Raw genomic sequence first — 12,671 nt, 5'->3', positions numbered from 1 at the left:
TTTTCCTTAATGAGATGGGAAATTATTGTAGAGTTTTGAGCAGAGAAATGACACGATCTGATTTATGTTTTTTGTTTTGTTTTGCTGTTTTTAAGTTTATTTCTGAGTTGCAAAAATTATTTCCCCTTCCCCTTGTTTTTAGAATTTCCTGTATTCCCCCATTCAATCTTGGCTGCCACATCCAGACAGACAGAAAGTGTGAGAACCTTCTTTATCTTGCATGTGTAGTGGAATGATTTATGTTTTTAAAAAACCTTTGTGGCTACTGTTTTGAGAATAGGTTATAGGAGATCAAGTGTATCAGCAAGAAGAACAATTTAGATTCTGTCTCAGATATCCAGGTAAGTGGGCAGACACAATAAAAGTGGTAAAAGTGGTAAGATTCTGAACCTATTTTAAAGTTAAGGCAACAAGACTTGCTGATGGATTGGATGCTGTACAATATAACAACTGTCCCCCAAAGACTCTGGGTAGAATTCCTCCCATAGGACTTAAATCCAACCTTGTCTAGATGATTCTTTCTTTGTGTTTTCTGTCAATTGTAAGGTATGTACTTTACATTTCATCCTAATTCATCAGCCAGTTCCTGTGAGCGTAAGCTGGTAAATCTCTCAGAACAGTTCCATCTGCAGAATGTTAAACCCTCTTGGCAAGACCTACTTCTTGAACTCTCAGCCTTCTAGCCCACCTGATCCTAAATTGCACTGAGGTCTCCAGTTCTCCTAATCCCTCCCTCATCTCTTGCCTCTTGGTCCCCTCACAGCTTCACCTCTTTCTCCAAGCAGCCTATAACCATGGCTCATGAACCACAGTTACAAGCCCCCAGAAGGCTCTTGTTTCTGGCCTTCTGCCCCTCATCCCCACTACACCCCTACTGCCATCCCAAGGAACCCCTAACCTTTCATTAGTCCAATCCCCGGCATTCTCCCCAGGCTACCACATACATTTAGGCAGTCTAAGCTGGGCAATCTGCAGAACATCTCTTATCAGGAACTTCCCACATAAGCTATTTTAAACTTTCATACTTTATGGTAGAAACTGTCCAATCCCTGTTTACCTTTCTCTCAGCAGATAGCCCTGTGTCCTATCAGGTAGGAGAAATAGAAAACATTAGGGAACAAAGGAGAAATAGATAACATTAGGAATGCTTTCAATGTCACCTCCCACCCCATCCCACTCCTAGTGCTCATTTATCTACATTTACATCATCCTTACCTCCTACCCATAGGAAAAAAAAGGTCTCTCTTTCTTAGTCAAGGTCAAACCAGTTCCCAAGCAGTTCCCAAATTCTCAGAGGCCTGTTTCAAAACCCCCTGAATCTCATGGTAGTAGTTACAGGATATATATATATATATCCTGTAGTAGTTACAGGATATATATATATATATATACACTTAATATATATCCTGTAGTAGTTACAGGATATATATATATATATATCCTGTAGTAGTTACAGGATATATATATATATATATATATACACTTAAAATGGGTGATTTATTGGATGTAAATCCTACCTCAATAAAACTTGAAAAATTTTTTTACCCTGAATCTCTTCTGTCTCCTTTCCCTCCAATTATGAAAACACTCAAGCCTCTGACAAAACAAAAGGGAAATTTGAAAATATAATCTACATTGCTACCAGCTCACACATTTAAAGAGGTCCTACTATGTGCCAGGGTCTCCCCTACGTACTTGGAAACTGACCCACCATAGCACTTACATAATAATAAATTTTATATTTGAGATCAATTATACACAGGATACTGTGTAAAGCATTCAGCATGGCCTTATTTAATCCTCCCCCAAACCCTAAGAAGTAGATACTGTTACCTCCACGTTACAAATGAGAAAATGGAGCCTCAGATGGGGATGGTAACTTGCTGGAGGTTGCCAAAAAGTTCAACAGGAGCTGCATCCTTAACCCAGGTCTGTCTGAGGTGCTTCACCACTATGCTGTTCATATACATGCTAAGTGATGAGGTTTTAGGTAGGGCCTGGAGTGGAGAGGTAAGAGATTGAAATAATAAGCAATGCATGAATTTCATGTATTTCTTTTTCCTGTGGAATATTCCCATCCTCATTGCTGCCAGCCAAAGCATCCCTTGCCAGAATAAGAAATAGAGGCACTGAGTTCTTTGTAAGTCACTAAAGGAAGTACCCTTGGACTGCAGGCCCTCTCTTATATTTCAGAGTAAGAAGTACTTCTGCCCTGAATCACAAGTGGAAAGCTAGATAAGGTGAGGTTAGAAATATAAATGGCTACTTTTGTAGGCAAAACATGAATTGGGAGCTCTGCTTAAGGGATATTCATAGCCAAAGAGAAAAACCTCTTTCACCCTATAGCTTATGACAGACCATAAGTTGGTTTCATTTGAAGATCTTCAAAACAAAATAGAAGAACTGGACTAACTACAAGCTTTCACTATAGCTAATTGTGCCATTATAATACCTGTAAAGGAGCTATAAAGTATTAGTAAAGGTTGGAAGTGTAATTCATGAGGTCTCAGGAAATTGTCCATCAACAAACATTTATTGGACAACTATTACGCTCAAAATACCAGAGTGAAAACAAGGAATACAAAGATAAAGACCACACTCAGTTCCTACTCTCAAAAAAAACCTAGTTAGTAGGAGAGGATGTCATGTAGACAATGGCTAGTACTTATTTACCAGACAGACAAACTAGCACCAGTGCATGCGGCTTAAGTGGTCATTCCCCTAATACCTGGATGCCTCACCAAGAATTGAAAATGTCCCCTGTCTGTTAGAAGGGATTCCAGCCAAACATCCTCAGCCTCAGATGTGGGACTGAAGGGAAGATGAAAGCTGAATACCTTAATGGGAGTTTGAGTTTATGTTAACCTGAATAGGAGGTCCTGAATGGCATTCAAGATTAAGCGGTGGGAAGAACATTTCCATAATAATCTCCTCTGTCTGGGAGGAATTCACATAAAATGTTTTAGAGCCTTATTTATTCATTGGAGAGTATTTATAAATACCTCACTAAACCATGTGGAGAATATGTAACTAAATGAGAGAAGAGAAGCGTATTTGTATATATTTGTATGTTACTGAGAGGGAAGCAGGATGGTGACACATTAGAAACATTTTAATAGATAAAGCTTGTCTGGCTGTGAGAATCTTAAAATGTATTGGGATTTATTACTTGGATCAGTTACGTTGCTGCAAATGAATATTTGATGAGAGAAATCAACACACCCTTATTTCAGTTCATTTAGGATTTCCTAACTTGTGATTCATTCACATATGATTGCAAATGCTGTTTTGGGAAATTGTCATAAGAGGTTACATGCTTTTATAAAAGAAGACAACACATTTCCCAAAAGGTCCTGAGGCATTCTTTAAAAAAGGAAAACTATGTCAGCATGTAAGTGACTTGACCACCTCAGTTGGCTAAATATTCCAGTCAGTTCTGGCCTCGTATGAAATCTCTTCTGTGTGATCTGGCTGACACGAGGACATGAGATGGCTGCTTCTGCTGAGTCACAGACAGGGCTTCCACGGCTGCCACCTCACAGGTGACTGATTCTAATATGCCGCCAGCAATCTCTGGAACCCCACTGAGAACTTCCAAAGAGCACACCCTGATCCCAAGATCACATTAGTTCTACTCCTCAAAGAGGACTCCAACAGTGGAGCTGAGACAACTACCACAAATGTTACAACACTAGCAAATTGGCGAATCCTTATTAGGCCCTTCTCTTCTACACCTACCTCTCAAACCTGGATAGAGTGCTTCTCTACCCCTCCCCACTTCTCCTCCTCTTCTATCTTGGTGGAAGCTCAGCTGCTGCAAGGTTGAGGAAAGTAGCCACGTCAATAGGAACAGAAGTGCAAATGGGATTTGAGAACTGGGTCCTGCGTAAAAGTGCTAGGTTCTGCAGGTGTCAGACTCCATCACTGAATCCTTACCATTCAAGGCCACCGATGATGAGAAATAATACATGCCTTTACCCAGGATCAATTTGTCCTTGCCTCTTGGCTACAATCTCCCAGTGGAATCAATAGAATCACAGAATTTTGCAAGTGGAAAGGCTTTTAAAATCATCCACTCCCAATCGCCCAGGTTATTGATGTGAAACCTGAGGTGCAAGGTGCAGCTGCTTGTCCACTTTTTCTACAAACATAGCCTGTTTGTAGAAAAACATGAGCTAGTATTTAGGGCTCCCAACTTTCTTCCTGGATTGACCCCTTAAAGACTACATGAGGTCCACTCTTATAAGCTAGTGCCATCCAAGTAGATGATATGTTAAAGTCTTCTTCCAAGGTACATAAATTTTCATTTTCTTGTTGAATTCCACAGGGTATAAGTATTTGTGTATTTGTGGTAGAACCTTCATTGTAGAACTGTTATACATTAGCTATATTTAAAACTTCAGGTGGAATCACCACTCAAGCAGTTTTTGGAGGCCTTGGGGATCTATATTTGAAAGAAATATATTTGAAGATAAGCATGGTAAAGTGTCTCTCCAGTGTGGCTGTACAGTTCTGCTTCCTTTGCCTTCATTTATTCTACACATTTTTATCATATGTGTGCTATGTGCCAGGAAGGAGTTCAAGATGAGTAAGACATCTGCCTTTGAGGACTTTTATAGCCTGATGAAGGGTAAAAGGCAATAAATAAATAAAATTTGATTATTATTAAGCTGTATACAGAAGTCCAAGGGAACAGAGAATAGAACAAGTACCGTAGCGGTGTCAGGGAATTCTGCAAAGAACTGACATTTCATTCACTCATCAAATATCTATTGCAATCCTACCATTGCAAGGCACTGTTCTACAGCAACAAACAAAAACCAAGTCACTAGTTTTACAGAGCTCTCATTCTAGTGCTCAGTCTAGGAAATATGCAAAGAATAACAAATATTTAATATACCAGGTGGGAGTGAATGCTAACAAGAATAAAGCAGGGTAAAGGGACAGAACTTGGCTACAATTGGGATGTATGTCATTTTAAGTGGGATAAGATGACAATTAGGCAGAAACCTGAAACTAGTGGGGGAGGGAATCATGCAAGTACCTAAGGGAAGAGTGCTCCAAACAAAGGCACGAGCAAGTGCAAAGTTCCCCAGATGGAAATGTGTTTGGTGTGTGCAAGGAACAATGAAGAAGCCAGTGTGACTGGACCAGAGTGGGAAGGTAGAGAGGTGGAGGAGATGAGGTCAGAGATATGCTGAAGGCCAAGGTAAAAACTTATAATTTAATTTGAATGCAATGGGAAGCCACTGGAGGGATTTAAGCAGAAGAATGACATGTTCTCACATTTAAGCTTTAGAAAGATCACTCTGGCTGCTATGATAGTGGATGTGGGGGCAAGTGGAGGAGAGGATGGAATCAGAAAAGTGAGTTAGGGGGCAAGCATAGTCACCTAGAGGAGATATGAGGATGGTTTGGTCTAGGGTGACAGTGGTGGAAGAAACAAGACATCTGAACCACACCATGAGAGATGGGTGGGCAACCTGTAGATGAACATAGAGAGTGTATGGGTGAGCACAGGAGAATAAGGCTGAAGGAGTTAGCAAAAGTCAGAAGGAAGGAGCTTAGACTTTATTCTGTAGGCAGTAATGGTTCTCAGACAATCAGAGGTCAGGACAAGGGTAATATTAGGTTTTAGGAAGATTATTATGGTGTGGAGACTGGCCAAGACTGAAGAGAAAATAGAGGCAAGAAAATGATAATATCTGAATTACAGTTAACAATATGTTTGTCCTAGGGGCTTCTAACTTTTCACCCGGGACAGAATTTTTTGAGATTGCCGAGTGAGGGCGGCATTCCAAAATAGTTATCAAAGGATGGCAGGAGACAGGCAGAGGCAGGCACAGGGAATGTAGCCAACAAGGGTATACTGGTCACACCCCAGAGTACTTTCCCAGAGGATCTTGGTGTGGCAATGCCCTACTTGCATGGTACCAGCCCACACAGGCTGAGGAGGCCACAGAGAAGGCAACCCTTTGGATGGGCTGCTCCATGAGCTCAACTGTGGGGCAATACCTTGATGACTTCATACAAATTCTGGGTCAAGCATTCAAGAGTCAGGGAGGAGGGCCACTTGGGAGCTGAGGTGGCCTTTTACTGAATAGCACAGCACAGTCATTTAGTCAGTGATTATTGCCAGGACACAATTTGCTTCTGTTTGTGAAATATGTCATCAATTTAGGGCATTTCAGGGGCAAAGCCTGAAGTGGGATTGGGGTGACTGACTCATTTTTAACTCATCATGTGAGGTCCCTGAGGCTGGGGCCGTGTCTTGTCTTTGTTTCCTATGGCACCAAGCAAAATAACTTTAAAAATAGGCTCTCAAATTTGTTTTGAGGGAATAAATGTGACCTTGAAGAACTGAGATTCCCTGTCCTGCAGTGTTTTTATTTGTAAACTGAGGAAAATGTATATCTGTATAATATACTTATAGTAATGAAGTAAGGAATTAGTAAATACATTTAAAAGACACATCAACACTCTGCTTTCCAGAAGTGATTTGTTGTATATTTTGTTGAAAAGTATAGAAATATTAATTAGCAGAGAACATAAGAGGCTGCTTGGCATGGCGAAATAGTATCAAACTGCAAGTCTGCACAAAGGTATTTTCAGTTTGCTACTAACTCTCTACATAATCCAGGTAAAATGATATACATTTCTTGGCCTTAGCTTCAATATTCTTTCCAAAATTGACAGTCCATGATTATAATTATGTTTTACTGAATTTCATCATTATTTCTACTGTAGAATAAAGTTCAAGTTGGGCCAACAGGTATGTTTCTAATTTCATCATATCACATATCCCTTAACTTCTTTATAACTTAAGAGTCTTCCTCTGGAAGCTAAGCATTGGGACAAACCATCTTAATTCTTCCCTTTGATCTAAAAGTCCACGTGCCACACAACTAGTATGAATCAATGCACCATTCCCTCCTGTAGGTTAGAAATATTTGGCTTTCTCACTCTTTGTAGATGTACTAGCTCGTGAAGCTGTCCTTGAGGTTTTCTAAAGTGTCTCTTAGGGACAAGAAACAATGAACTATAGAGGGCCATTCATTCAGCACAATTCATTAAGTTCCTTCAATTTGTCAGGCACTATACAAGGAAAATGAAAGAGATTTAGACAAGGTCTCTGTTCTCAGACTAGCAATCCTCTCAATAAGATAAAGTTAGTAAATATGGTCATTTTACTGCTCTCTTCATTTTTTTTTACATTTTCTTTTATATTCTGGGATTTCTATTCTCAGAGAAAATGTTTCCTAGACTCCTAGAGTATACATGTAGCCTCCTGGGTTTTTTGAAGGATGGTTATTATACTGATATAGCCTGTGCATAAATTCAAAATTGTTTCCAAGTGTACCTAGTTCCCAAAAAGTCCAAATAAGTAATATAGGCCCTACAGTCCTTGAATGTTCAGAAAGGATGTAAGACTGAAGGTGTATTGAAGGTTGCAACCTGATGGAATGTGGAAGATATGCTAAATCCAAGCTGTGGAAGATATGCTAAATCTAAACTGTGGAAGATATGCTAAATCCAAGCTGTGGAAGATATGCTAAATCCAAGCTGTGGAAGATATGCTAAATCCAAGCTGGCTTGGAATGTGGGGAATATGCCACTCACCTGGAGGAAATAACCTATCTGATACTCAGATCAAACACTGAAGAAACTAACCAAAGGTCTGTTTGCATACCATCACCCTTTGTCTCCCTAATCTTAAACTCTGTATAAAAGGGACCAAGAAATGCTATTCAGGGTTCGGTTATTATTAGAACAAGAGTCCACCTGAGTCCGGCCGGTCAAAATAAACTAACTTCCTTCTCAGAGTTCTCGTGTCCTGGCCTTCAATACTGCGCACACCCCACTTCTCTACAACAATACCTTACCTTTAAATATTTTATCTATCTGGAATTAATTCTATATGTGGTATAAAATTGTTTAGAATTTAATTTCTTTCATATGGATAGACAGTTTTTCCAAGTACCATTTATTAAGTTATTCATCTTGTTTTATTTATTTGAACAAAATAGTTTTCATTTATTACATTTTCATATATATTGGGACATATTTCCATATTCCCTATTCTGTTTCCCTTTTTTATGTATTTCTCTATTCCACGGATACTAGCATAGGGATTTGATTCCTTCACAGTAAGTTTTGATATCTTGTGAGGCAAGTACACCCACACTAGTTTTCTTTTGCAAAATTTTATTGGCTATTTTTGACTACTATTTTATAAAACATTTAGTTTTGGATTCTTAATTGGATGTTGTTTGGATTGCAATTGGAACTGCATTAAAACTACAAATTAACTTTAGAGAAAGTGACATTTCATGAGTTTATTTTTTTATTCCTACCCAAGGACATAGTATGCCTTACCGTATGTTCAGAACTTGTTTTTCTTGTTTGTTTTTCAATAAAATTTCACTATTTGGTAAAAAATACTATAAACAAAGTCAATAAGAGGTGTATTTGAAAAACAATGTTTTCAATAAAGGGGACAAATAAAGGATTTAAAATATATACATAAAGAGCTCTTATAAGTTGATGAGTGTAAATAGCCAAAAGAAAAATTGGCAGAGGATATGAATAGATAATTTACAGAAGAGTGAATCCAAAAGGCCAGCAAACCTCTGAAAAGATGCTCAAACTCACTGATACAGATTTTCAAATTGAAGATACAATGAAGCATCACTTTATATAAGGCTTTCTCAACCTTGGCATGACTGACATTCTAGACTGAGTAAGTCTTTGTTGTGAGGGCTGACATGAGCATTGTAGGATGTTTAGCAAAATCCCTGACTCTTCCAATAGTACCATCCCACCAACCTCCAGTTATGGCAATCAAAAATGTCTCCAGACATTGGCAGATATCCTCAGGGAGTGTGTGTGTGTGTAAATCACCACAGATTGAGAACCACTCATTTATACCGATCAGACTGTGAAAACTTCACAAGTCTGATTATACCTGTTATTGGTCAGGATGCAGTTAGAAAAAGAATGCTCTCATGTGTTGCTAGTAAAAGTCTAAATTATTATAGGTTTTATGGGAAACTGAACAACACACTCTTTGACTCAGTAATCCCACTCCTGGGAATAAAACCCTTAAAAATGAAATATACAATATATAAGCATATACTGTATGTGAATGTTTATTGCAGCATTGTTGGTAGTGAACAAAAACTAGAAACAAAATAAATTACTAAAAATAGGGAATGGTTGAATAAATTAGGGAAGCAGACTTGGCCCAGTGGATAGGGCATCCATCTACCACATGAGAGGTCTGCGGTTCGAACCCCGGGCCTCCTTGACCCGTGTGGAGCTGACCCACGTGCAGTGCTGCTGCGCGAAAGGAGTGCCCTGCCACGTAGGGGTGTCCCCCCGTAGGGGAGCCCCACGCGCAAGGAGTGCGCCCTGTAAGGAGAGCCGCCCAGCATGAAAGAAAGTGCAGCCTGCCCAGGAATGGTGCTTCACACATGGAGAACTGACACAACAAGAAGACACAACAAAAAGAAACACAGATTCCCCTGCCGCTGACAACAACAGAAGCGGACAAAAAGAAGAACATGCAGCGAATGGACACAGAGAACAGACAACAGGGGCAGGGGGTGGGGGGTGTGGAGGAGAGAGAAAAAAAACTAATGATAAAAAAATAAAATAAAATAAATTATAGTACACCTACATAATAGGATTGTTACTGAGTGAGAAAATGAAGATCCAGAAGAGAGTATATAATATAATCCTGCTTTTCTCAAAACACTTCTCCACACACCCACATATTTTTATACATGAATAAAGAAAAATGCCCTTCAATATTCTTTTTTTAATTTATTGAAGTATATCACTCAAAAATAAGCATACATAAACAATAAGTGTATAGTAAAATTTGTGAACTTACAAAACATACATATATAGCATCATACAGGGCTCTCATACCTTACCCTACCACCAATACCTTGCATTGCTGTGAAACATTCTTAACTAATGATTAAAAAGCATCCTCAATAATCTTCTCTGTATGGTTCCAATTTTAGTATATGTGCTGCCTAAGTGAGCACTCAATATTCTTTTTATGCCTACAGAATGGGAGGAAAATATTTGCAAATCATACATCTGATAAGAGACTAGTATTCACAAAATATAAAGAACTCAACTCAATAACATAAAGACAAACAACCTAATATTAAAAAGGGCAATAGCCTTGAATAGGCATTTCAAATAGAGGCTCTACAAATGGCCAACAAACACATGAAAAGATATCCATCATCATTAGTCATTAGGAAAATGTGAATCAGAATCACACGATACCATTTGACACCCACTGGTATGGAGTTCATTATAAAAAAATTTTAATGAAAAAAAAATGTTGGCAAGAATGTGGAGATATTGGAACCCTCGTACATTGCTGGTGGGAAGGTAAAATTATGAAGCTACTATGGAAAATAGTTTGGCAGTTCCTTGAAAAGTTAAACATAAAACTACCATATGACCCAGCAATTCTCCTCCTAAATATGTACCCCAAAGAATGGAAAACAGATACTCAAACAAATGCTCTTACACAAATGTTCGTAACAGCACTATTCACAATAGCCAAAATGTGGAAACAACCCATGTCCACCAGATGATGAGTGAATAAAAAATGTGGTATAGACATATAATGGAACGTTATTCAGCCATAACAAGGAATGAACAACTGATATGTGCTACAATGTGGATGAACCTTGAAAATATGCTAAGTGAAAGAAGCCAGACATGAAAGGTCATGCACTGCAACCATTTATATGAAACATCCAGAATAGGCAAGTCCATAGAGACAGAAAGCAGCCTACTGGTTGCTAGAGGCTGGGTGGGGAGAGAGGAATGGGGAGCAACTGCTTAATAGGTATGGGGTTTCCTTTTGGGACAGTGAATGTCTTGAAACTAGATAGAGATTACACAACATTTTTAAATGCCCCTGAGTTGTACACTTTAAAATGATATGTGTTTAATTTATGTTATATGAATTTTACCTCAATAAAAAAATGTATTTATCTCTTTGTTACTCTTCTATTGCTGCATTACAAATTACCACAAACTTAGCAATCTTTAAAAATTACCATGACTTAGCTCACAGTTCTGTGATTCAGAAGTCCAGGCAAGCTTGGATGAATTCTCTGCTTAAGTCTCACAAGACTAAAGTTAAGGGAAGCAGATGTGGCTCAACTGATAATGCGTCTGCCTACCATATGGGAGGTCCAGGGTTCAAATCCAGGCCCTCCTGGCCTGTGTAGTGAGCTGGGCCACGTGCGGTGCTACCATGCACAAGGAGTGCTGTGCTACGCAGTGGTGTCCCCAGCCTAGGGGAGCCCCACGCACAAGGAGTGTGCCCCACATTTGCGCCCGTATGTAAAAAGCACAGCCCATCCAGGAGTGGCACCACACACACGGAAAGCTGACGCAGCAAGATGACGCAACAAAAAGACACAGATTCCTGGTGCCGCTGAGAATGCAGGCAGGCACAGAAGAACACACAGCGAATGGACACAGAGAGCAGACAACGGTGGGGGCAGGGAGGGGGGAAAAGTAAATAATAAAATCTTAAAAAAAAAAAAAAAGACTAAAGTTAAGGTGTTGACTGAGCTGGGCTCTTATCTGGAGGCTCTGGAAAAGAATCCACTTCTAAACTCCATTTAAGTTGCTGGCAGAATTCAGTCCCCATTTCCTTGCTTGCTGTCAGCCAGGGGACAGTTTCAGCTTTCACAGGCTACTCACATTCCTTACAAAGAGGGCACAGAATCCTTCTTGTCCTTTAAATGTCTCTGACTTCCTCTTCTGTTAGCAGCAGGAGAAAAGTCTCTGCTTTTAAAGGGCTCATGTGGTCCTGAATCTCAGCAGAGTTGCTATATCTGATCTCCAGTTCATTGGACTCACCCAGGACAACTAACAAGGAGATGATGGTGGACAATGCCCATTCCAAGGAACAGAAAGAATGTGCACCTACAAGCAAGATAGTTTCATCCATCTGTCCCATAGGACCCAAGTCTCCTCTCAAATAGAAACATAGTGGGCATCACCATGCCCAAATCCTCAAGATTGAGGAATAAAAAAGGGACCAAAATAGACTTATTATTATCCTATTATAGACTTATTGTTATTCTGGCAATGGAGGAACTTTTATCATTGACATAAAGGCAGTGGACACCAGAAGTTCTTAGGGGAGGGAGATGGAAGAATAGGTGTAATATGGGAGCATTTTCAATACATTGGAATTGTCCTGCATGACATTGCAGTGAAGGATATAGGCCATGGGAATCCCCCATATTTTTATGTAACATTTATGTAAGTTAAAGCTTCTTTAAAATTAAAAATAAAAAAAAAAGGGGGGGCTCTCGTGATTTGATTGGGCCTATTTGGATAATCTCACTTTTGTCAAGTAAAGGAACACAATCACAGGAGCATTGTTTCATTGAAGTCACAGGTTTTCCCCACACTCAAAGGGGTGGAGATTTTACAAGGTCATTCTTAGAATGTTGCCTATACAACCTCTTAGAAAAAAATAATAAAAAACATTCCCCTATGCAATTCAAGAGCAATTATTATTTGTTTATACCCTGCCTTATTGCAAAGATGATTAGAGGTGGTTATGTGATTTATACCAAGAAAAGTTTAGAACCAGCGATTACAGATTAACACGG

This window comes from Dasypus novemcinctus, chromosome 13 (assembly GCF_030445035.2).
Source record: "Dasypus novemcinctus isolate mDasNov1 chromosome 13, mDasNov1.1.hap2, whole genome shotgun sequence".
In the NCBI taxonomy this organism is placed as follows: Eukaryota; Metazoa; Chordata; class Mammalia; order Cingulata; family Dasypodidae; genus Dasypus; species Dasypus novemcinctus.
Note: the sequence above shows the minus strand (reverse complement) of the source record.